General features: G+C 51.4%; 1 pseudogene; it reads left to right on the forward strand.

Annotated features, from left to right (window-relative positions):
• The window catches only part of LOC130035184 (contactin-associated protein-like 3), a 201800-nt pseudogene that overhangs the window by 78161 nt on the left and 97140 nt on the right, over nt 1-26499 (forward strand).

Raw genomic sequence — 26499 nt, forward strand, 5'->3', positions numbered from 1 at the left:
GAATAGTTTCTACGAAGCGAATATCACACTGATACCAAAAGCAGACAGAGATACCACAAAGAAAGAGAATTACAGGCCGATATCCCTGATGAACACAGATGCAAATATCCTCAACAAACTACTAGCAAATAGAATCCAACTACTCATCAAAAAGATCATACACCATGACCAAGTAGGATTCATCCCAGGGATGCAAGGATGGTTCAACATTCGGAAATCAATCAACATAATCCAACATATCAACAAAAGAAAAGATAAAAAGCATATGATCTTATCAATAGATGCAGAGAAAGCATTTGACAAGGTCCAGCACCCCTTTATGATGAAAACCCTAGCCAAAATGGGTATAGAGGGGACTTTCTTCAACATAGTTAAAGCCATCTACCACAAGCCTACAGCAAGCATCATCCTCAATGGGGAAAAACTGAGAGCCTTCCCTCTAAGATCAGGGACGAGACAAGGATGCCCACTCTCTCCACTGCTGTTCAATATAGTACTGGAAGTACTTGCAATAGCGATTAGGCAGGAAAAAGATATTAAGGGCATTCAGGTAGGAAAGGAAGAAATCAAGCTCTCACTATTCGCAGATGATATGTTACTATACTTAGAGAACCCAATAACCTCCACCAAAAAACTCCTAGAAACAATAGACTCGTATAGTAAAGTTGCAGGCTATAAAATCAATACCCAAAAGTCCATGGCTTTCCTATACGCAAACAGTGAGAGAGAAGAAAGCAACATGAAATAAACAATCCCGTTCACAATTGTGCCCCAGAAAATCAAGTACCTAGGAATCAGCTTAACTAAGGAAGTAAAGGACCTGTACAAAGAAAACTACAAAACGCTACTTCAGGAAATAAAAGAGGACATGAGGAAATGGAAAGATATCCCCTGCTCATGGGTCGGGAGACTTAACATTGTCAAAATGGCAATACTACCGAAAGCATTGTATAAATTCAATGCAATCCCTATAAGGATACCCATGACATTCTTCAAAGAAATGGAGCAAACACTCCTGAAATTTATAAGGAACAATAATCCCCCATGAATAGTTAAAGCAATTCTTGGGAAAAAGAAAATGGGAGGAATCAACCTCCCTAACTTCAAACTCTACTACAAAGCAGTAATGATTAAAACAGCGTTGTACTGGAACAAAAGCATAACTGCAGACCAATGGAACAGGGTTGAATACACTGACATCTCCCCTCAATCATATAATCATCTAATCTTTGATAAAGGTGCAAGTAATGTGAAGTGGAGTAAGGAAAGCCTCTTTATCAAATTGTGCTGGCATCACTGGACGGCTACATGCAAAAAAATGGGCTCAGAACTCTGCCTAACACCATGTAAAAAATAATATCAAAATGTATTAAAGACCTCAACATCAGACCAGACACCATGAGGTACATTGAAGACAAAGTTGGCAAAACCCTCCATGACATTGAGGCTAATGGTACTTTCAAAGATGCCACACCACTGGCCGAGTAAGTAAAAACAGAGATAGATAAATGGGACTATCTTAAACTAAGAAGCTTCTGCACCTCCAAAGAAACAGTGACCAAAATACAAAGACAGTCTATAGAATGGGAAAGGATATTCACCGAGTACACATCTGACAAGGGGTTGATAACAAGGATATACAAAATACTGGTGGAACTCCACAAGAAGAAAACATCCAACCCCATCCAAAAATGGGGCAATGAAATGAACAGAAACTTTCTCAAAGAAGAAATCCGAATGGCAAAAAGGCACATGAGAAAATGCTCTACATCATTAATCATCAGGGAGATGCAGATCAAAACCACAATGAGATACCATCTCACACCTCAGAGACTGGTCCACATTCAAAAGAACAAAAACAACCGATGCTGGCGCGGATGTGGTGAGAAAGGGACACTCCTTCACTGTTGGTGGGAATGTCGACTAGTTCAGCCCTTTTGGAAAACAGTATGGACGTTTCTCAAAAAATTAGAAATTGAGCTCCCATTTGACCCAGCGATACCACTCCTGGGAATATACCCCAGAGAGGCAAAAGTGTGTAGTCGAAGTGACATCTGCACTTGTTTGTTCATTGCAGCACTCTTTACAATAGCCAGAAACTGGAAGAAACATGAGTGCCCAAGACCAGATGACTGGTTAAAGAAACTCTGGTACATCTACGCAATGGAGTACTATGTAGCTCTTAGAAAAGATGAAGTCATGAAATTTACATACAAGTGGTACAATATGGAAAATATCATGCTAAGCGAAATGAGTCAGAAAGAGAGGGATAGACATAGAAAAATTGCATTCATCTGGGGGATATAAAGCAACAAAATATGAGATCAATACCTAAGAATAGCTGAGATCAACACCAGGAGGATTACTCCATAACTTAGAGGCCAGCCTGTATTCTAGGGGAAAGGGCAGTTCAGATAGAAAAGGGAACACCAAATGAAAGGTGTTTGGAGGATCCTCCCAGGAGGGGAAATGCATGTTGTAAGTAGACTATGGACTGAACATGATTGCCACTCAATGCCTCTTATGCAGACCACAACACCCAAAAGGAAAGAGGGAACAAAGGGGAATGCTCTGCCACAGAGGCGGGGGGGGGGGGGGGGGGGGAAATGGGCACTGGTGGAGGGATGGGTATTTGATCATTGTATGACCGAAACTCAGGCACAAAGATTTGTAAATCTACAACTGTACCTCATGGTGCTTCACTAATAAACAAACAAAAAAAAGTATATTATATAAAAAAAAAGAATGATGTCATCAAAGGAGTGGCGGTGGTGTAGTTGCAGACCATCTATCTTCACTCCCATTCCTTCCCATTCCAGTTGTTGCATGTCGTACTCGAGGGTGGCACTGAAGAGTTTCGGTGAAATGGTATCACCCTGCCGAACCTCTCTCTTGACGTCAGTGATCACCTTCCTCTAGAATTGTGAGATCCTGGTAGTGAATCAACAATACAGCTCATGGAGGATCCTGCTGTATTGACTTTGAACGCCCTGTTTGGCTAGGGACTTGAGGACTGCTTCTGTCTCTACAGAATCAAAGGCCTTCTTTAAATTGGTGAATGTGAGAAAGAGTTAAACTCCCGAGAAACCTCAGTGAGCTTGGTTATCATGTGGATATGGTTGATTGTGCTAAATCCTTTTCAAAAACTGGCTTGTTCGCATGGTTGTCCTTCATCTAGCTTTCTGCCAATCCTATTCAGGATAACTCGAGCGAACAGCTTGTAGACGACAGACAACAGGCAGATTAGGTGATAGTTGCCAATATTGTGGATGTCTTCCTTCTTGTACAGTAGTACAGTCCTGCTGTTTTTCCACTGGGATGGAAACTTGCATTCACACAGCTAGTGTGTGAAGAGCCGAGCCAGTGTATTGATGAGTACTGACGGCAGGTTCTTCAGGTGTTCAGGACTGACCTTGTCTGGGCCAGGTGCTGTTCACTTCTTTACCAATGAATTGGCATGTTGAATTTCGGAAGGGACAACGTTGAGAACGACATATCCATCCTGCGGAATTTGGTATGTCGGCAGGTGGACAAGGCTATCAAAGAGATCCGAGCAGAAGTCCTGGATAATCTTCTCCATTGCCCTTCTGGAAGATGTGAGAGATCCATCAGGACGTTGGAGGGCAGTCATCTTGGTCTTGTAGTTGGTGAAAGACAGGCGGGCATTGCGAATGCTTTTCCCAGCTTCTGCCACATCTGCCAGCACAGCTGCTCTTCTCTCTTGGAGGTCTTCCTTTATTGATTCCCTTCACTGCTTTGCGAGTTTGGACATTTGCTTGCGGTTGCCTGAGGCTTGCGCCAAGCCACATTGACAAATGAGCTCAAGAGTTTTTGAAGACAGGCATCTTTTTGTGGCTATCTCTCTCTTGGCATTCCTCGCACAATCATGGCAGTGCTGAACCAATCAATCATATTCCTTGTCAATGTTGTCAGTGATGGCATCTTCCCATGTTTCTGCAATAGTACCAAAGAGCTCCCTGTTGATGGTTGTTCTGGTAGTTCTCTTCTTAAACTTTGCAGCTTTTTCTCCCTCCTCTGTGAAGTACAATTTTGCATGTAGGTGACAGTGGACCGATCCCATTTGGAATTTTGGGACAATAGCGACATCAGTCAGGCAAAACCATCGATTGAATATGATGTGGTCAGTTTCATTGTGGAACCGTCCACTGGGAGACTCCCATGTCCAATGTTTAGATTTAGCCTTTTGGAATTGTGAGTTATCATGGATGGTCTTGGTTAACACAATGAACTCGGACTGTCTCTCACCCTGTTGGTTCCATTCTAGGCCATGGGTCCTGATGTGGAATTTTATGGCTGATCTTCTCGGTCCTATCTTGGCATTAAAATCACCAACAATGATCTTTTAGAAGGTGTGGTCTTCTTTATAGGACTTCTCCAGCTCCATGTAGAACTTCTCAATTTCTCCTTCATCATAATTGGATGTTGGTGCGTAGACAACCAAGATAGATACTGCTGGCAGTGAGCCACATCTGTTCATGTGAAATTTTCCGATTTGGGTTCTTAGGCATTCTAATGAATCAATGTTTATGGCCAAGTTCATGTTGACAAGGACACCAACACCACCAACACCTCTTTTGTCCATGTTCCGAGGAATAGTTCTTCCCCAGTGTCAAAAACGGCGTGATGTGATTAATGCCTTCTTGTCTCGGTCAGACCAATGATGTCATACTTGATCTTTCGTGCTTGCACCATCAGGTCCTCAATGGATGCATCCAATGCCGGCGTACGTGCATTGAAACTATAGTCATTTTTGTCCTTCTTCGTATTGGCAGCCTAGGTTGGCCCTGAGATTTTATGAGGCTATCCTTCCTCATCCTTTTTAACGCTACCCTATTGGTGGCTCTTTCAGGGTCAAGAGAATGGGACCCATTGTATTTACTGATAGAGGAGTTGAATTTTATAAGTTTGGTTTTGAGACCACACTCAGCAGTGTTCAGGGCTTACTCCTGGTTCTGTGTTCAGGGATCACTCCTGGCAGGGCTCAGGGGATTATAAGGTTTGTTGGTTATCAAATCTTGATTGTCTGCATGCAAGCCAATTACCCACCCTGCTATATTATTGCTTCATCTCCAAAGAACTAACTTCAAACTTTTCCATTCCTGTAAATCTGTAAATGTGTCAGGAAGCATAAAATTAAGATTTATGACTTGAAAAAAATAGTTACAGCTGCATTGTCAACAGGATTCGTGATCTTTTGGGTTATACTGGGAACATTTCTTAGATCTCAAGCCCATGTTGGAATCAGAAATCAGAAATCAAGGAAAAATCAAAAAGGTGGTTTGAAGAACAGTGGAAGAACATGGATTTACTTGGTTAATTGGACAATAAACACTGTATGTAGTATTAAGATAGAAATGGCTTTCAGACAGTCTACTGAAAATATATGATCATATTTTACTTGGGGATAACAGTTTTACTAGAAACAAATTCTTACAGGTTGACTTTTAACTCGATAGGTTTGTAAATAGCCCATATCATTTTCAGGTTATTAGTTGGCAAACATACCAATGAAACTGCTAGACTATTATTACTATTATTATCTAATCATCCAGGGTCTGCCCCAATGAGGTTAACTAATAACCTGAGCATAAACTCAGATTAGATAATAATGTTTTTAATTAAATGAATGAATAAAGTTATTTTATGTTTTTTTGAAACTAGCAAAGTTTATTGGAAAGTAGAAGAGAAAGGAAAAGTAACTCCCCACGTGGAGAAGAGCTTACTATAGGACAAAGTTCGAGGTGTTTCTTTTGTGACTCATTTCCCCTGATTGACCAAGTCCTAAGCCCTCTTAATTGAAGCAAGCATCTCTGTGCATTGTTGAGTACCAGTGACCATCTGTGCTTCTAATGGAGTCCAGGAGCATGGGAAGAAGGGAATGTAGTCATTGCCTTTGGCTTAATTTTCGCAGTTGAAATATGAATGGACGTAGCGTATGCCACATCTCAATAGAAGCTGCAGTTGCCATATCAAGCGTTGTGTTTCCCCATGAGAGAGAGAGGGCCTTGTTTCCTCCAAGGTTGATTAACACTTACAGCACAAAGGACGAAGATTTGCATGGTTTGGGGCCAGTGTGAGAAACTGACCTTAATTATTTGTTGAAATGTGGGATTGTTTGCCTCCAAGAAGCTAACAAAAAAATGCCTGGATGAGTGGTTTGGGCCACTACTCTTTACTGGTTTATTTATGTCTGATGCAACATTCACTTTTCATTTACTCTAAGTTCCTTCGTCATGGGACAGTTGGTGGCAATGCCTAAACTAATCCAGACTAAACTTCATGATCATTTTCCAGTCTATCACTTTGAGAAAAAAACATTATATCATAGACATAATTAACATAAAATGACTTCTTTTGGATAAACTAACATTAGTTTTTTAAAAATAATACTTATTGGCAGAGTACACTATGGCATTTGGAAAATATGGAAAATATAAAAATGTCAAAATAAAAAATAAGCATACTTTGTTAATCCAAAAAGTTAGTTTAATATTTAAGAGCCTCTCTTTCAGATTTAACTCTGTTTTTATAAATGTTTAAGTATGAACACATTAAAAATATGTATATGTACAAGTGTATGTATACTCACATATAAATAGGTGCATCGTTTTGAAATACTTTACATCTTGTTCAACAAATTTTCATGTTTTATTATAACTTAGATTACTTCTTTTCAAAAATTGATAATATATTCTTCCAAATAATCTTTAAGATTATTATAGGGAGTAACAGTACACAGAAATAAGGAAAATTATATTTCTAACATAAAAGTTTATAAAATATCTTATGTTACAATCTCTCCAGATATTAGTGAAGTGGATTGAAATAAATACAAGATTGAAATAAGCCCTATGTCCTGTCACTGTAAATAGTTCATTTTATGATTGTTTAGGACGAATCATGAAAATTCCATTTTTGTGAGGCCCTTGGAGTAGTCTCTTTCACCTGGATCTGCCTGAGATGTGGAATTTCACACATTTTCTGGATTTCCTCATTCTGGTGAAATGGCTCACACATCCTTCCTTGAAAGTATTCTTACCTTTTTTCCCCCTTTCTAGTGAGAGAGAAAAACATGCCTCTATATTTCTCTCTATTTCTTTCTCCATCTCTCTATCTCTCCCTCCCTTCACATCTCTCTAATGTTTTTCAATAAAAACTTTTTCTTTTCCAAAAAAAAGGCTGTTGCACATTCTAATGTAAAATAATTGGACTCTCTATTCTTGTTACCTCTTTGCCCCTTCATTATTTCATTTCTTCTTTGTCTATAATTTTCACAGTTTTTAAAAAAGGGTGGGGGTTAATAGCCACCACCAATTGTGCTCCAGGCTTACTCCTGAATCTGTGGATGCTGTTTGACTGGACTCAGGGGAACAATTTGAGGTGCTGAGGATAGAACCCGGGCCAACCATGTGCAAGGAAAGCAGTCTATTCACTGTTCTATCTCTCCTGTCACATGTCTGTAATTTTCAAATGTAACTGAATGATAGTGTCAAGAAATGAGCCTCTTTACTGCCATACAAGAAATGACAGCAGATAGTGACTGCCAAATGCTACAGTCTTGGCAGAGGGCATGCAGACTATAATACTGCAAGTTGAACATTGTAAATTAGGTTATAAAATATATAAGTAAATGATAGATTATATTTGCCTAGATATGAGAACCCTCTAATCACCAAATTCATTGATCAACCTGTCATTAAACCAGCATGGACTGTACCCTCCTCCTAGCTAACAATGGTCAATCTATAAATCGAAGTGCATTGCCTAATTGCATAATGTGCACCTCTTTCCCCACAATCTGGCATCTAGCGTTTCTTACTGTCTCTCTCCAAGAGACTCCATCCCTCCTCCAGATTGTGATTTCTTTTGTCCAAGCAGCTAAATGTGCTGCACAGACTTTGGGTGAGCTCACTGTGCCTTTGCAAGATGATCCAAGATGTGCATTATATTTTCAAGCATGTGTCCTGTTTAGAGGCAAAATCTGAAGAGTTTACAGGAATTTATTTTAACTTATTTTTTTTTTTTATAATTTATTTATTTATTGAATCACTGTGGGAAAAGTTACAGAGCTTTCGGGTTTAGGTCTCAGTCATGTAGATACCGAACACATTTCCCTTTACCGATACTCATTTTTAACCCCGAACCCCAATAGACCCCCACCTCCCACCCCTCCCAATTCTTGTGAGGTAGATGAGTTCTAGTTAATACTCTATCTACTTTGACTAGATAGATTATTTCGATAAAAGATGCACAATTATTGTTTACGACCCACCCCCCCCCCAATCAGACATGCTGAAACAGCGTTGTGAAATGATTTGCTTTCTACAACTTGGTTTAAGAATAAAATGATGTCGCGCGGCCGCAATAGCGGCCGCGCGGTTTTGAATTTCTGCTATTTTACTTATTGACCCTGGAAGAATTTCTATTAAAAGTTAGCTAGTTAAGAGATTGGTTTCTGTGTCCTGGAGTCGTGGCCGTGCCGGAGAGCCGCTCGTGGGGGGCAGCTGGCGACCCCGGTGGGGCGTGGGGGACGGCCCACAAAGCCCCCCTTCCCATGAGGTCCCCGCTGCTCCCCCCCCGAGCCCGGCTCAAACCCGCTTTCCACAAGGCTCCCGTGCGGCCGCCATCTTTCTTTCCAGAGAGGAGCGGGCGGGCTGGTCAACGCCCTTCCCCCTCCGGGCAGGCTTGGTGGCGCGGATCAACACAAGTCCATTTGCTTTTCTGCTCCAAGCGGCTGGTTCTCTGTGCTAAGTCCTTGTGCCTCCGGGGCCGTGGCCGTGCCGGAGAGCCACTCGTGGGGGGCAGCTGGAGACCCCGGTGGGGCGTGGGGGACGGCCCACAAAGCCCCCCTTCCCATGAGGTCCCCGCTGCTCCCCCCCCCCCGAGCCCGGCTCAAACCCGCTTTCCACAAGGCTCCCGTGCGGCCGCCATCTTTCTTTCCAGAGAGGAACGGGCGGGCTGGTCAACGCCCTTCCCCCTCCGGGCAGGCTTGGTGGCGCGGATCAACACAAGTCCATTTGCTTTTCTGCTCCAAGCGGCTGGTTCTCTGTGCTAAGTCCTTGTGCCTCCGGGGCCGTGGTCGTGCCGGAGAGCCGCTCGTGGGGGGCAGCTGGCGACCCCGGTGGGGCGTGGGGGACGGCCCACAAAGCCCCCCTTCCCATGAGGTCCCCGCTGCTCCCCCCCCCCCGAGCCCGGCTCAAACCCGCTTTCCACAAGGCTCCCGTGCGGCCGCCATCTTTCTTTCCAGAGAGGAACGGGCGGGCTGGTCAACGCCCTTCCCCCTCCGGGCAGGCTTGGTGGCGCGGATCAACACAAGTCCATTTGCTTTTCTGCTCCAAGCGGCTGGTTCTCTGTGCTAAGTCCTTGTGCCTCCGGGGCCGTGGCCGTGCCGGAGAGCCGCTCGTGGGGGGCAGCTGGCGACCCCGGTGGGGCGTGGGGGACGGCCCACAAAGCCCCCCTTCCCATGAGGTCCCCGCTGCTCCCCCCCCGAGCCCGGCTCAAACCCGCTTTCCACAAGGCTCCCGTGCGGCCGCCATCTTTCTTTCCAGAGAGGAGCGGGCGGGCTGGTCAACGCCCTTCCCCCTCCGGGCAGGCTTGGTGGCGCGGATCAACACAAGTCCATTTGCTTTTCTGCTCCAAGCGGCTGGTTCTCTGTGCTAAGTCCTTGTGCCTCCGGGGCCGTGGCCGTGCCGGAGAGCCGCTCGTGGGGGGCAGCTGGCGACCCCGGTGGGGCGTGGGGGACGGCCCACAAAGCCCCCCTTCCCATGAGGTCCCCGCTGCTCCCCCCCCCCCGAGCCCGGCTCAAACCCGCTTTCCACAAGGCTCCCGTGCGGCCGCCATCTTTCTTTCCAGAGAGGAACGGGCGGGCTGGTCAACGCCCTTCCCCCTCCGGGCAGGCTTGGTGGCGCGGATCAACACAAGTCCATTTGCTTTTCTGCTCCAAGCGGCTGGTTCTCTGTGCTAAGTCCTTGTGCCTCCGGGGCCGTGGCCGTGCCGGAGAGCCGCTCGTGGGGGGCAGCTGGCGACCCCGGTGGGGCGTGGGGGACGGCCCACAAAGCCCCCCTTCCCATGAGGTCCCCGCTGCTCCCCCCCCCCGAGCCCGGCTCAAACCCGCTTTCCACAAGGCTCCCGTGCGGCCGCCATCTTTCTTTCCAGAGAGGAACGGGCGGGCTGGTCAACGCCCTTCCCCCTCCGGGCAGGCTTGGTGGCGCGGATCAACACAAGTCCATTTGCTTTTCTGCTCCAAGCGGCTGGTTCTCTGTGCTAAGTCCTTGTGCCTCCGGGGCCGTGGCCGTGCCGGAGAGCCGCTCGTGGGGGGCAGCTGGCGACCCCGGTGGGGCGTGGGGGACGGCCCACAAAGCCCCCCTTCCCATGAGGTCCCCGCTGCTCCCCCCCCGAGCCCGGCTCAAACCCGCTTTCCACAAGGCTCCCGTGCGGCCGCCATCTTTCTTTCCAGAGAGGAGCGGGCGGGCTGGTCAACGCCCTTCCCCCTCCGGGCAGGCTTGGTGGCGCGGATCAACACAAGTCCATTTGCTTTTCTGCTCCAAGCGGCTGGTTCTCTGTGCTAAGTCCTTGTGCCTCCGGGGCCGTGGCCGTGCCGGAGAGCCGCTCGTGGGGGGCAGCTGGCGACCCCGGTGGGGCGTGGGGGACGGCCCACAAAGCCCCCCTTCCCATGAGGTCCCCGCTGCTCCCCCCCCGAGCCCGGCTCAAACCCGCTTTCCACAAGGCTCCCGTGCGGCCGCCATCTTTCTTTCCAGAGAGGAGCGGGCGGGCTGGTCAACGCCCTTCCCCCTCCGGGCAGGCTTGCTGGCGCGGATCAACACAAGTCCATTTGCTTTTCTGCTCCAAGCGGCTGGTTCTCTGTGCTAAGTCCTTGTGCCTCCGGGGCCGTGGCCGTGCCGGAGAGCCGCTCGTGGGGGGCAGCTGGAGACCCCGGTGGGGCGTGGGGGACGGCCCACAAAGCCCCCCTTCCCATGAGGTCCCCGCTGCTCCCCCCCCCCCCGAGCCCGGCTCAAACCCGTTTTCCACAAGGCTCCCGTGCGGCCGCCATCTTTCTTTCCAGAGAGGAACGGGCGGGCTGGTCAACGCCCTTCCCCCTCCGGGCAGGCTTGGTGGCGCGGATCAACACAAGTCCATTTGCTTTTCTGCTCCAAGCGGCCGGTTCTCTGTGCTAAGTCCTTGTGCCTCCGGGGCCGTGGTCGTGCCGGAGAGCCGCTCGTGGGGGGCAGCTGGCGACCCCGGTGGGGCGTGGGGGACGGCCCACAAAGCCCCCCTTCCCATGAGGTCCCCGCTGCTCCCCCCCCCCCCGAGCCCGGCTCAAACCCGCTTTCCACAAGGCTCCCGTGCGGCCGCCATCTTTCTTTCCAGAGAGGAACGGGCGGGCTGGTCAACGCCCTTCCCCCTCCGGGCAGGCTTGGTGGCGCGGATCAACACAAGTCCATTTGCTTTTCTGCTCCAAGCGGCTGGTTCTCTGTGCTAAGTCCTTGTGCCTCCGGGGCCGTGGCCGTGCCGGAGAGCCGCTCGTGGGGGGCAGCTGGCGACCCCGGTGGGGCGTGGGGGACGGCCCACAAAGCCCCCCTTCCCATGAGGTCCCCGCTGCTCCCCCCCCGAGCCCGGCTCAAACCCGCTTTCCACAAGGCTCCCGTGCGGCCGCCATCTTTCTTTCCAGAGAGGAGCGGGCGGGCTGGTCAACGCCCTTCCCCCTCCGGGCAGGCTTGGTGGCGCGGATCAACACAAGTCCATTTGCTTTTCTGCTCCAAGCGGCTGGTTCTCTGTGCTAAGTCCTTGTGCCTCCGGGGCCGTGGCCGTGCCGGAGAGCCGCTCGTGGGGGGCAGCTGGCGACCCCGGTGGGGCGTGGGGGACGGCCCACAAAGCCCCCCTTCCCATGAGGTCCCCGCTGCTCCCCCCCCCCCGAGCCCGGCTCAAACCCGCTTTCCACAAGGCTCCCGTGCGGCCGCCATCTTTCTTTCCAGAGAGGAACGGGCGGGCTGGTCAACGCCCTTCCCCCTCCGGGCAGGCTTGGTGGCGCGGATCAACACAAGTCCATTTGCTTTTCTGCTCCAAGCGGCTGGTTCTCTGTGCTAAGTCCTTGTGCCTCCGGGGCCGTGGCCGTGCCGGAGAGCCGCTCGTGGGGGGCAGCTGGCGACCCCGGTGGGGCGTGGGGGACGGCCCACAAAGCCCCCCTTCCCATGAGGTCCCCGCTGCTCCCCCCCCGAGCCCGGCTCAAACCCGCTTTCCACAAGGCTCCCGTGCGGCCGCCATCTTTCTTTCCAGAGAGGAGCGGGCGGGCTGGTCAACGCCCTTCCCCCTCCGGGCAGGCTTGGTGGCGCGGATCAACACAAGTCCATTAGCTTTTCTGCTCCAAGCGGCTGGTTCTCTGTGCTAAGTCCTTGTGCCTCCGGGGCCGTGGCCGTGCCGGAGAGCCGCTCGTGGGGGGCAGCTGGCGACCCCGGTGGGGCGTGGGGGACGGCCCACAAAGCCCCCCTTCCCATGAGGTCCCCGCTGCTCCCCCCCCGAGCCCGGCTCAAACCCGCTTTCCACAAGGCTCCCGTGCGGCCGCCATCTTTCTTTCCAGAGAGGAGCGGGCGGGCTGGTCAACGCCCTTCCCCCTCCGGGCAGGCTTGGTGGCGCGGATCAACACAAGTCCATTTGCTTTTCTGCTCCAAGCGGCTGGTTCTCTGTGCTAAGTCCTTGTGCCTCCGGGGCCGTGGCCGTGCCGGAGAGCCACTCGTGGGGGGCAGCTGGAGACCCCGGTGGGGCGTGGGGGACGGCCCACAAAGCCCCCCTTCCCATGAGGTCCCCGCTGCTCCCCCCCCCCCGAGCCCGGCTCAAACCCGCTTTCCACAAGGCTCCCGTGCGGCCGCCATCTTTCTTTCCAGAGAGGAACGGGCGGGCTGGTCAACGCCCTTCCCCCTCCGGGCAGGCTTGGTGGCGCGGATCAACACAAGTCCATTTGCTTTTCTGCTCCAAGCGGCTGGTTCTCTGTGCTAAGTCCTTGTGCCTCCGGGGCCGTGGTCGTGCCGGAGAGCCGCTCGTGGGGGGCAGCTGGCGACCCCGGTGGGGCGTGGGGGACGGCCCACAAAGCCCCCCTTCCCATGAGGTCCCCGCTGCTCCCCCCCCCCCGAGCCCGGCTCAAACCCGCTTTCCACAAGGCTCCCGTGCGGCCGCCATCTTTCTTTCCAGAGAGGAACGGGCGGGCTGGTCAACGCCCTTCCCCCTCCGGGCAGGCTTGGTGGCGCGGATCAACACAAGTCCATTTGCTTTTCTGCTCCAAGCGGCTGGTTCTCTGTGCTAAGTCCTTGTGCCTCCGGGGCCGTGGCCGTGCCGGAGAGCCGCTCGTGGGGGGCAGCTGGCGACCCCGGTGGGGCGTGGGGGACGGCCCACAAAGCCCCCCTTCCCATGAGGTCCCCGCTGCTCCCCCCCCGAGCCCGGCTCAAACCCGCTTTCCACAAGGCTCCCGTGCGGCCGCCATCTTTCTTTCCAGAGAGGAGCGGGCGGGCTGGTCAACGCCCTTCCCCCTCCGGGCAGGCTTGGTGGCGCGGATCAACACAAGTCCATTTGCTTTTCTGCTCCAAGCGGCTGGTTCTCTGTGCTAAGTCCTTGTGCCTCCGGGGCCGTGGCCGTGCCGGAGAGCCGCTCGTGGGGGGCAGCTGGCGACCCCGGTGGGGCGTGGGGGACGGCCCACAAAGCCCCCCTTCCCATGAGGTCCCCGCTGCTCCCCCCCCCCCGAGCCCGGCTCAAACCCGCTTTCCACAAGGCTCCCGTGCGGCCGCCATCTTTCTTTCCAGAGAGGAACGGGCGGGCTGGTCAACGCCCTTCCCCCTCCGGGCAGGCTTGGTGGCGCGGATCAACACAAGTCCATTTGCTTTTCTGCTCCAAGCGGCTGGTTCTCTGTGCTAAGTCCTTGTGCCTCCGGGGCCGTGGCCGTGCCGGAGAGCCGCTCGTGGGGGGCAGCTGGCGACCCCGGTGGGGCGTGGGGGACGGCCCACAAAGCCCCCCTTCCCATGAGGTCCCCGCTGCTCCCCCCCCCCGAGCCCGGCTCAAACCCGCTTTCCACAAGGCTCCCGTGCGGCCGCCATCTTTCTTTCCAGAGAGGAACGGGCGGGCTGGTCAACGCCCTTCCCCCTCCGGGCAGGCTTGGTGGCGCGGATCAACACAAGTCCATTTGCTTTTCTGCTCCAAGCGGCTGGTTCTCTGTGCTAAGTCCTTGTGCCTCCGGGGCCGTGGCCGTGCCGGAGAGCCGCTCGTGGGGGGCAGCTGGCGACCCCGGTGGGGCGTGGGGGACGGCCCACAAAGCCCCCCTTCCCATGAGGTCCCCGCTGCTCCCCCCCCGAGCCCGGCTCAAACCCGCTTTCCACAAGGCTCCCGTGCGGCCGCCATCTTTCTTTCCAGAGAGGAGCGGGCGGGCTGGTCAACGCCCTTCCCCCTCCGGGCAGGCTTGCTGGCGCGGATCAACACAAGTCCATTTGCTTTTCTGCTCCAAGCGGCTGGTTCTCTGTGCTAAGTCCTTGTGCCTCCGGGGCCGTGGCCGTGCCGGAGAGCCGCTCGTGGGGGGCAGCTGGAGACCCCGGTGGGGCGTGGGGGACGGCCCACAAAGCCCCCCTTCCCATGAGGTCCCCGCTGCTCCCCCCCCCCCGAGCCCGGCTCAAACCCGTTTTCCACAAGGCTCCCGTGCGGCCGCCATCTTTCTTTCCAGAGAGGAACGGGCGGGCTGGTCAACGCCCTTCCCCCTCCGGGCAGGCTTGGTGGCGCGGATCAACACAAGTCCATTTGCTTTTCTGCTCCAAGCGGCCGGTTCTCTGTGCTAAGTCCTTGTGCCTCCGGGGCCGTGGTCGTGCCGGAGAGCCGCTCGTGGGGGGCAGCTGGCGACCCCGGTGGGGCGTGGGGGACGGCCCACAAAGCCCCCCTTCCCATGAGGTCCCCGCTGCTCCCCCCCCCCGAGCCCGGCTCAAACCCGCTTTCCACAAGGCTCCCGTGCGGCCGCCATCTTTCTTTCCAGAGAGGAACGGGCGGGCTGGTCAACGCCCTTCCCCCTCCGGGCAGGCTTGGTGGCGCGGATCAACACAAGTCCATTTGCTTTTCTGCTCCAAGCGGCTGGTTCTCTGTGCTAAGTCCTTGTGCCTCCGGGGCCGTGGCCGTGCCGGAGAGCCGCTCGTGGGGGGCAGCTGGCGACCCCGGTGGGGCGTGGGGGACGGCCCACAAAGCCCCCCTTCCCATGAGGTCCCCGCTGCTCCCCCCCCGAGCCCGGCTCAAACCCGCTTTCCACAAGGCTCCCGTGCGGCCGCCATCTTTCTTTCCAGAGAGGAGCGGGCGGGCTGGTCAACGCCCTTCCCCCTCCGGGCAGGCTTGGTGGCGCGGATCAACACAAGTCCATTTGCTTTTCTGCTCCAAGCGGCTGGTTCTCTGTGCTAAGTCCTTGTGCCTCCGGGGCCGTGGCCGTGCCGGAGAGCCGCTCGTGGGGGGCAGCTGGCGACCCCGGTGGGGCGTGGGGGACGGCCCACAAAGCCCCCCTTCCCATGAGGTCCCCGCTGCTCCCCCCCCCCCCGAGCCCGGCTCAAACCCGCTTTCCACAAGGCTCCCGTGCGGCCGCCATCTTTCTTTCCAGAGAGGAACGGGCGGGCTGGTCAACGCCCTTCCCCCTCCGGGCAGGCTTGGTGGCGCGGATCAACACAAGTCCATTTGCTTTTCTGCTCCAAGCGGCTGGTTCTCTGTGCTAAGTCCTTGTGCCTCCGGGGCCGTGGCCGTGCCGGAGAGCCGCTCGTGGGGGGCAGCTGGCGACCCCGGTGGGGCGTGGGGGACGGCCCACAAAGCCCCCCTTCCCATGAGGTCCCCGCTGCTCCCCCCCCGAGCCCGGCTCAAACCCGCTTTCCACAAGGCTCCCGTGCGGCCGCCATCTTTCTTTCCAGAGAGGAGCGGGCGGGCTGGTCAACGCCCTTCCCCCTCCGGGCAGGCTTGGTGGCGCGGATCAACACAAGTCCATTAGCTTTTCTGCTCCAAGCGGCTGGTTCTCTGTGCTAAGTCCTTGTGCCTCCGGGGCCGTGGCCGTGCCGGAGAGCCGCTCGTGGGGGGCAGCTGGCGACCCCGGTGGGGCGTGGGGGACGGCCCACAAAGCCCCCCTTCCCATGAGGTCCCCGCTGCTCCCCCCCCCCGAGCCCGGCTCAAACCCGCTTTCCACAAGGCTCCCGTGCGGCCGCCATCTTTCTTTCCAGAGAGGAACGGGCGGGCTGGTCAACGCCCTTCCCCCTCCGGGCAGGCTTGGTGGCGCGGATCAACACAAGTCCATTTGCTTTTCTGCTCCAAGCGGCTGGTTCTCTGTGCTAAGTCCTTGTGCCTCCGGGGCCGTGGCCGTGCCGGAGAGCCGCTCGTGGGGGGCAGCTGGCGACCCCGGTGGGGCGTGGGGGACGGCCCACAAAGCCCCCCTTCCCATGAGGTCCCCGCTGCTCCCCCCCCCCCCGAGCCCGGCTCAAACCCGCTTTCCACAAGGCTCCCGTGCGGCCGCCATCTTTCTTTCCAGAGAGGAACGGGCGGGCTGGTCAACGCCCTTCCCCCTCCGGGCAGGCTTGGTGGCGCGGATCAACACAAGTCCATTTGCTTTTCTGCTCCAAGCGGCTGGTTCTCTGTGCTAAGTCCTTGTGCCTCCGGGGCCGTGGCCGTGCCGGAGAGCCGCTCGTGGGGGGCAGCTGGCGACCCCGGTGGGGCGTGGGGGACGGCCCACAAAGCCCCCCTTCCCATGAGGTCCCCGCTGCTCCCCCCCCGAGCCCGGCTCAAACCCGCTTTCCACAAGGCTCCCGTGCGGCCGCCATCTTTCTTTCCAGAGAGGAGCGGGCGGGCTGGTCAACGCCCTTCCCCCTCCGGGCAGGCTTGGTGGCGCGGATCAACACAAGTCCATTTGCTTTTCTGCTCCAAGCGGCTGGTTCTCTGTGCTAAGTCCTTGTGCCTCCGGGGCCGTGGCCGTGCCGGAGAGCCGCTCGTGGGGGGCAGCTGGCGACCCCGGTGGGGCGTGGGGGACGGCCCACAAAGCCCCCCTTCCCATGAGGTCCCCGCTGCTCCCCCCCCGAGCCCGGCTCAAACCCGCTTTCCACAAGGCTCCCGTGCGGCCGCCATCTTTCTTTCCAGAGAGGAGCGGGCGGGCTGGTCAACGCCCTTCCCCCTCCGGGCAGGCTTGGTGGCGCGGATCAACACAAGTCCATTTGCTTTTCTGCTCCAAGCGGCTGGTTCTCTGTGCTAAGTCCTTGTGCCTCCGGGGCCGTGGCCGTGCCGGAGAGCCGCTCGTGGGGGGCAGCTGGCGACCCCGGTGGGGCGTGGGGGACGGCCCACAAAGCCCCCCTTCCCATGAGGTCCCCGCTGCTCCCCCCCCCCCGAGCCCGGCTCAAACCCGCTTTCCACAAGGCTCCCGTGCGGCCGCCATCTTTCTTTCCAGAGAGGAACGGGCGGGCTGGTCAACGCCCTTCCCCCTCCGGGCAGGCTTGGTGGCGCGGATCAACACAAGTCCATTTGCTTTTCTGCTCCAAGCGGCTGGTTCTCTGTGCTAAGTCCTTGTGCCTCCGGGGCCGTGGCCGTGCCGGAGAGCCGCTCGTGGGGGGCAGCTGGCGACCCCGGTGGGGCGTGGGGGACGGCCCACAAAGCCCCCCTTCCCATGAGGTCCCCGCTGCTCCCCCCCCCGAGCCCGGCTCAAACCCGCTTTCCACAAGGCTCCCGTGCGGCCGCCATCTTTCTTTCCAGAGAGGAGCGGGCGGGCTGGTCAACGCCCTTCCCCCTCCGGGCAGGCTTGGTGGCGCGGATCAACACAAGTCCATTTGCTTTTCTGCTCCAAGCGGCTGGTTCTCTGTGCTAAGTCCTTGTGCCTCCGGGGCCGTGGCCGTGCCGGAGAGCCGCTCGTGGGGGGCAGCTGGCGACCCCGGTGGGGCGTGGGGGACGGCCCACAAAGCCCCCCTTCCCATGAGGTCCCCGCTGCTCCCCCCCCGAGCCCGGCTCAAACCCGCTTTCCACAAGGCTCCCGTGCGGCCGCCATCTTTCTTTCCAGAGAGGAGCGGGCGGGCTGGTCAACGCCCTTCCCCCTCCGGGCAGGCTTGGTGGCGCGGATCAACACAAGTCCATTTGCTTTTCTGCTCCAAGCGGCTGGTTCTCTGTGCTAAGTCCTTGTGCCTCCGGGGCCGTGGCCGTGCCGGAGAGCCGCTCGTGGGGGGCAGCTGGCGACCCCGGTGGGGCGTGGGGGACGGCCCACAAAGCCCCCCTTCCCATGAGGTCCCCGCTGCTCCCCCCCCCCCCGAGCCCGGCTCAAACCCGCTTTCCACAAGGCTCCCGTGCGGCCGCCATCTTTCTTTCCAGAGAGGAACGGGCGGGCTGGTCAACGCCCTTCCCCCTCCGGGCAGGCTTGGTGGCGCGGATCAACACAAGTCCATTTGCTTTTCTGCTCCAAGCGGCTGGTTCTCTGTGCTAAGTCCTTGTGCCTCCGGGGCCGTGGCCGTGCCGGAGAGCCGCTCGTGGGGGGCAGCTGGCGACCCCGGTGGGGCGTGGGGGACGGCCCACAAAGCCCCCCTTCCCATGAGGTCCCCGCTGCTCCCCCCCCCCCGAGCCCGGCTCAAACCCGCTTTCCACAAGGCTCCCGTGCGGCCGCCATCTTTCTTTCCAGAGAGGAACGCTAACTTATTTTTTTTTACTTTCAGGTTCTGCACTAAATGATGGACAGTGGCATTCTGTGTCCATATCTACTAGAGGGAGTCACCTGAGTATGACAGTAGATGATAATGCAACTTCCATAGCACATTCCCTACATGGGCAGATTCATTTTGGTGACACATACTATTTGGGAGGTAAGTGAAAGGAACAGGTAATCCGGCTTATTTTAAGACAACAAACATTTTTTGTGGGGTTGGAACTGGATCACACCCAGCTGTGCTCAGGGTTTGCTCCTGGTTCTGTGCTCAGGGATCACTCCTGGAGGGTTCAGGGACCACAATATGGGAATGCATGGGATTGAACCTGCCTCTAACACGTGCAAGGCAAGCACTCTACCCATTGTACTATTGCTTTGGCTCCAAGACAACAAATATTTTAAAATGAAAGTTAAAAATGAATATTTTTCAATTATGCTATGGTCAGTGGCAATCTTGAGGGGACAAAGTTGAAAAAATCATGACCCAAAGTGCATATTTACTAAGTGGCCTTGTTTAAATATGCACAAAGAAAGAAATTTGACACTAGTGTTTTACAATACCTTTATATCACAGTTATCTGGAAAGCTTCCAAAAGGTTGGTGCCTGCCTCTGTTTCACAAGCTGCTAATGTCTCAGGTCATGAGGTCTGTTCAACAGGTTCCTTACTGTTTTCTAGATCATTCTCTGTGCAGACAGCATTGGAAGGCATTGTTCTCCTCTCTAGTCTTGACTGCTTTTCTATAAGTTCCTAAAGCCAATCCTCTCCAGATGCTCTGTGTTAATCATGCTGCCATATGTCAGGATTATTCTCCTTTTCTCGGTTGGTTCTTCTTCGACCTGGAGCTTGATGACTCAGTAGTGCGGCCCCTGAGCATCATGACAGCAATGGTAGCACCTGGAAGCCCATAAGAGGTAGCCAGGTACCCCACCTTGTCCTCCTGAGCCAGGATCTGCAACTCGCCAAGAAGTACTTCTTAGCCACTCTCGACAGAAGTCACTTTTGCATAGCATATCAATAGTTGTAGGTAGCAGCTATAAACAGTGATCCCTTTGCCCGGTGATGAGATTACCAAAACCCCAGCAGGGCCTCTCTACCCTAAGCATAGTAAATGGATGGAGCATGGAAAATTCACCTCCTCAGTGCATTTTAATTGCGATTTGGGGCCAAATTCAACCATGCTCAGGGTTTACGCCCAGCTCTGTGCTCAGGATTCAGTACTAGCAGTACTTGGAGTACCATATGTAGTGCCAGATATCTAACCAGTTGTCCACCTGCATGGCATCTTACCCCTTGTATTACTCTCATTCTGGCCCAACAGTGAATCTTTTATTAACACTGATTTTAAGTGCTGTGCTTTACAATACTGTTACTAGTAGGGTTTTATGGCTATAATGTGTCAACATCACACTCTCCACTATAATGCCTACTTCCCTCCCCACTGTTGTCTCAGATGTCTCTTCATCTTAACTCCCCACCCACCCCAGTTCAGCCTACCACTTCTCAGGTTCTGTTGCCTTTGGGCAATTGTTATTCTCTTACTATGTGTCTCTTTCTATGGCACATATGAGAGAGATTGTTCTGTACCTGTTCTTCAACCTCTGGATAACTTCATTCAACATAATACAACCCCCACCCATCCACTAGGCAGTAAACAGCTTGGTTTTCTCTATTCTTATAGTCCAGAATTCCATTATATTTATATCCCATTATTTCCTTATCCAATCATCTCTTGATTGATTCCAGTGGGATCACCTTAGCCAGAGTGTTGTTGTGGAATGAAGATTTTGAAGGTGATACTCCCATACATAGGAACATTGAAGTAAAGAATCACATGTCCTCTGGAGGCTTAGAGATGCCATAAAAGATATATTTCTCATTGTCTTGAAACACTCCTTTATATATTTTGTTTAGTGTTTTATAATTATTTATTTTTAAAATAAGTTTGGAATCAAGGTGAAGATAGAGTGATTAATTGACAGCCTGACCAGAAAGTATAGTATCTTCCCTAGGAATTGACAACAGGCACATAAAACATGACTCCTAAGATTCTTGAAGCAGCATTCACTAGGAAGGGCAGGTTGGTACCAGCAACCAGCAACCTTGATTTCTTGGTCCTCTCACATGCTAACCGTGGTTCATTTCAGGCCCAGATCATTTACTAAAGTTTTATGCTTATGCATCATAAGTGTAAATCTGTAAGTATAAATCTTATAGTTTAAAAGATTTTACAGCTTCTTCACTTAATCACTTAATCCCCTTTATTCATCGATTTACTTGAGCGGGTGCCAGTAACATCTCCATTCATCCCGGTTGCGTGCTAGCATAGCCCAATGGTATCCGTTCGTTCTAGGAACATGCAGAGCCTCAAACCGATCATTCAGGGTCTTGACGAAGAAGTCTGACCAGCTTGTAGGTGGGCGTCCACGTGATCTTTTGATGTCCCGTGGAATCCAATCAGTAATCGCTCTAGTCCAGCGGTTGTCTGTAAACCTCATTACGTGTCCAGCCCATCTGATTTTTGATGTCTTGGCAAATGAGACAGCGTCCCTGATTCTTGAGCGTTGACAAAGATCAGAACTCCGGATTCTATCTCTCATTTGATACAGCTTCTTAGAGGAACAAATTCCTTCAAAATGAAATAATTTATCCAATAATTATAATTTAAATGGAAAGAAATTTAAATCAATAAAATAAATAAGCCAAATGCTTGATATAATATTGAATGATGCAAAATAAAGTACTTTCTAAAATTTTTAACGATTTAAAACTATTTCAAAGTATTTAAACAAATTTCAAAATCCTTAAAATTTAAACATTCTTTATATTTAATGAAATGTATAGCTAGAGGAGGAAATTTTCATAAATATTCAAAGACTACTCTCCACACGCTTGGACAAGCCTCTCGCATGAAAGAACTGGCAGAGAAACCCAGGTGTGTGGGACCTGGGGCTGAGACCTCCAAGCCTGCTGGAATGGGACTGGTCCTCCTCCAACCAGATCCCCTAGCTAGACAGTTATACCCACCAATTGCCCCCGGTTCCCAAGTAATCCCATCAATGGCTAAGATCCAGAGACTATAAAGCCAAGCTCCTGGAAGAGAACAACACAGAGTCTCCTTCCCCCGCACCTGACTGTCCTCACCAGGGCCCCTGAAAGTGGACAGGTTGAGTTTCCATTCCCACCCCAAGCAGAGCCCCAACAGCTGAAGACCACTGGAACCCAACCACAGCCATGCTTAAGACCACTTTCCACACACTCAGATGAGCCTCATGCATGAAAGAACTGCAGAGGAACCCAGGTATGTGGGACCTGGGCCTGAGACCTCCAAGCCTGCTCAGATTGGGACTGGGCCTCCTCCACCCAGATCCCCCATCTTCCAGTAGCTTGGCAGTCACACCCACAAACTGCCCCTGGTGATGTGTAATATAATTAATGGTGACGATCCAGAGAATATAAAACCAAGTTCCTGGAAGCAACCTCTAGTTTTCACTCTAAGGAGAACCTGGTAGGCTACCAAGAGAATCCTGCCCATGTGGCAGAGTCTGGCAAGCTCCCTGTGGTATATCTGATATGCCAAAACCCAGTAACAATGATGGGTTTCATTTCCCTGACCCTGAAAGAGCCTCCAATGAGGCACTTGCTAAAATCTCAGGGCTAGGACAAATGGAGACGTTACTGATGCCTGCTCGAGGAAATTGATGAACAATGGGATGGCAGTGATACAGTGATTCAAAGCTTTGTGATATCAATCACTTATTACTATGAAAAAAGGGTCACTCTCACTGTCCTTCCATTGTTCATTAATTTGCTTGAGCGGGCCCAGTAACATCTCCATTGGAGATTTTGTTGTTACTGTGTTTGGCATATCCAATACCTCACGGGTAGCTCGCCAGGCTCTGCCGTGCGAGCAAGATACTCTAGGTAGCTTGCCGGGCTCTCTGAGAGGGACGGAGGAATCAAACTCGGGTCAGCCATGTTGGCTGCGTGCAAGGCAAACGCCCTACCTCTGTGCTATCACTCAAGCCGAATGAAAAAAGAGTATATGCTTTAACTTTTCTGGGGCTGAAGCAATAGTAGGTAGGGCATTTGCTTGGAATAGAACCCAACCAGGGTTCGATTCCAAGCATCCTATTTGGTCCCCTGAGAACCACCAGGAGTAATTCCTGAGTTCAGAGCCAGGAGTAACCCCTGAGCATCGCTGGGTGTGACCAAAAAAGAAAATAAATGAAAATAAATAAATATATAAATAAATACTAATCTTTCGTAAATAATATACATAGGCACATTCTATCATCTACAAAATCAAGTGACAGTACTTTTGATAGAATACATCATGACAATGCTTCACTTCTGCCCTCAGATTCTCATTTTTGTAGATATTGCCTTGCATCTTTTTTTTAAACTGATCTTTGTTATACTCTTCTTTGTAATCCCTAATTTTCATAGGCAGTTAAAATTGTCTTGGCTTGTTTTTAAATATATAATCAGTAAGATAATACTGTAAGTTTTATGACTTTTTTGAGATCTAGCTTAGTAAACCTGAAGAGCTAAAGTTAACTCATTCTCACTTTGATTATGATTTTTATTTATAATCTTGATTATCTCTTCTGTCTCTTTCTGAAATCCAATAGTTGGTGCTCAGATTTCTTTTTTTAACAGTGAAAAGTGCTGTGAGTGTTCTTGTACAACTGCCAAGAGTCATCTTGCCATTGTATTTTTACTTTTCCCTTATACATCAATTGTCTGATTTCCCCAATGTGGACAGTTCATCTAATGACACAGCAGCCATGCACTAATATATCATTGACATTTTTCAATTGTTAAGTTGAACAAATGTTCAAGATGCACAGAAGTGATGATGAGTGTGCTATTAATATGTGGCTTCATTAATATCTGTGAGAGGAATCTAGATATTTGGAAACAAAGCATATCAAAGGATGATAGACATGTTCTTTTTCATAGAGTTTTGTTGATATGCAGACCATTAGCCTGGTTATAATATAGTTGCCTGTAAAAAGCAGTGTCTCTGAGATGAGTCTATTACAATGTTGGCACTGATGACTGCAAGTTGCTGAATCAAGGTTTAATTCTGGAGGCCTTCATCCACCTGGGTAGCCAGGGTAAGACCCAGCATGCAGGGTCCCCAGAACCATTTGAGTCCTTGCTTTGAACCTTCAGTTCATCAATGCCTACTTGTACCTATTAAATAAACACACCATGCACATTTTTTTTGGTGCCTGATATTAGGGGTAGTTGAAAGACAGGCTCTAAATAAATTTCTTTTAATGGACTCTATTCAATGACATACTTATACCCCAAAGATAGGGAATACTCAACAATAATCAGAATCCCCTGAGTATCCTTGTGTTAAATGTCAGCATTTCTGTGTACTGTAAAGACATTTCACTAAATACTCATTGTACTACAGTGAAATGATTGATAATTTATATTATCTTCAGTGGTAATTAACCTATGGCTCCCTTGGCAGTGATGAATCTCTAGTGATAGCATAGCAGGTAGGGCATTTGCCTTGCATGCGGCCGATCTGGGTTTGATTCCTCCGCCCCTCTCGGAGAGCCCGGGAAGATACTGAGAGTATTTTGCCCACATGGTAAAGCCTGGCAAGCTCCCCGTAACATATTCGATATGCCAAAAACAGTATCAAGAAGTCTCACAATGGAGATGTTACTGGTGCCCACTTGAGAAAATCGATGGACAATGGGAGGACAGTGACAGTGACAGTAATAAACATTACCATTCACTTTCACTCTTAATCCAAAATTAGGTGACTGATGAATGATCTCTGCCAATTTACCAGTACAATGTTGGGATCAGTCTTCTCTATGGTTACTTGTCCTGAGCGCTCTTGAGCCTTGGTCCCTTATTCTTGACCTCTTTCTCAATTCTGGAAAGTGAATCAGTAGTAGTGGCTTGACCTTTACCTCATTCAAGTTCCACTTTTACAAAGTTTTCCTTATGACTGAATACATTTGACTTAGTTTAGATAAGTTTGCTTGAGTTTGGGATCTGGTGGAAGAAAGATATGCTGAAAGAGAATAATAATAATAATAATTAATATAAAGTTGTTTATTCACTTACTACTAACTTCTAACATTCCTATAGTTGCTAGTACTATATATAGAAGTAACGTAAAAAGATGAATCATTTTTTCAAATAGAGCCAGCCGTTTAGAAATTCTTTTATAAATTATCCTCTTTGGAATAAGTAAGTAAAGGCCCTCCCATTGATCATCGATTTGCTCGAGCGGGCCCAGTAACGTCTCCATTGGAGACTTCGTTGTTACTGTGTTTGGCATATCGAATACGTCACGGGGAGCTTGCCAGGCTCTGCTGTGCGGGTGAGATACTCTCGGTAGCTTGCCAGGCTCTCCGAGAGGGGCGGAGGAATCGAACTCGGGTCGGCCATGTTGGCTGCGTGTAAGGCAAACGCCATACTGATGTGCTATCGCTGAATAAATTTTTAAAAATGGTAAAAAGAAAGTTATAGAATAAACAGTTCTTTACATTGTAGTCACTGTCACTGTCACTGTCCTCCTGTTGTTCATAGATTTGCTTGAGCGGGCCGAGTAACATTGTGAGACTTGTTACTGTGTTTGGCATATCGAATACGTCACGGATAGCTTTCCAGGCTTTGCTCTGTGGGCAAGATAATCTTGGTGGCTTGCTGGGCTCTCTGTGAGGAGTGGAGGAATCGAACTCGGGTCGGCTGGGTTGGCCACGTGCAAGGCAAACGCCCTACCACTGTGCTATCACTCCAGCACCTTTCTCTTAGCTAACTGAATTTAATTGAACATGACCATAATCGGAGGTGCCCTCATTGTCACTAAAGTAGGTCCAATATACTGAATACTTTGCTGAAGGGTGGCTGTTCATAATTGTTTCTGATTTTTCCATCAATCCAGAAGTTCACAATCATCAGTCCTTCTGATTCACATGACTACTCTAACAACTATTGGCTTGATAGTTCCTTAAAAAAAATAATTATTGTTTAATCCAAAGATCCAGCCTGGTTCAAATAAGAAGAAATTATTTCTCTTTAATGATTGTTCTGGCTTTATTTTTAGTGAAACAAGATAAGTTTTTATTGCACAATACTTACTTAGAAATATGCAAGGTAGGGCTAGAGTAATAGTACAGAGGATAAAGCTTTGCATGTGGCCAACCTGGTTTAGATTCCTGCATCCCAAATGGTCCCCCAGGCACCACCAAGACTAATTCCTCAGTGCAGAGCCATAATTGGCCCCTGAGCATAACCCCTGAGTGATCCCTGAGCATAACCACCCCTCCCCCCAAAATTAGAAAATTGAAAGGGGGGGAGAAGGTAAAGATTACATGTTCAAAAGGAAACATGAACTTGAAAGATGAAGCAAGCAAGCATACATAGAGATAAACAAGCGAGATAAGTGTTCAATAGAGAACACAGGCTTGAAGAGCTAACCTTTTTTTTTTTTTTTTTGCTTGTTGGGTCACACCCGGCGATGCACAGGGGTGACTCCTGGCTCTGCACTCAGGAGTTTCTCCTGGCGGTGCTCGGGGGACCATATGGGATGCTGGGAATTGAACCCGGGTCGGCCGCGTGCAAGGCAAACGCCCTACCCTCTGTGCTATCTCTCCAGCCCTGAAGAGCTAACCTTTGACTATTTTAAAATAGTATGTCATTCAGATCGGAATCCATAAGGTACATTAAAGACAAAGTCGGCAAAACCCTCCATGACATTGAAGCTAATGGTGTCTTCAAAGATGTCACGCCACTGGCTAAGCAACTGAAAACAGAGATAGACAAACGGGACTATCTTAAATT

Source organism: Sorex fumeus, unplaced genomic scaffold, assembly GCF_029834395.1.
Source record: "Sorex fumeus unplaced genomic scaffold, SorFum_2.1 ptg000063l, whole genome shotgun sequence".
NCBI lineage: Eukaryota > Metazoa > Chordata > Mammalia > Eulipotyphla > Soricidae > Sorex > Sorex fumeus.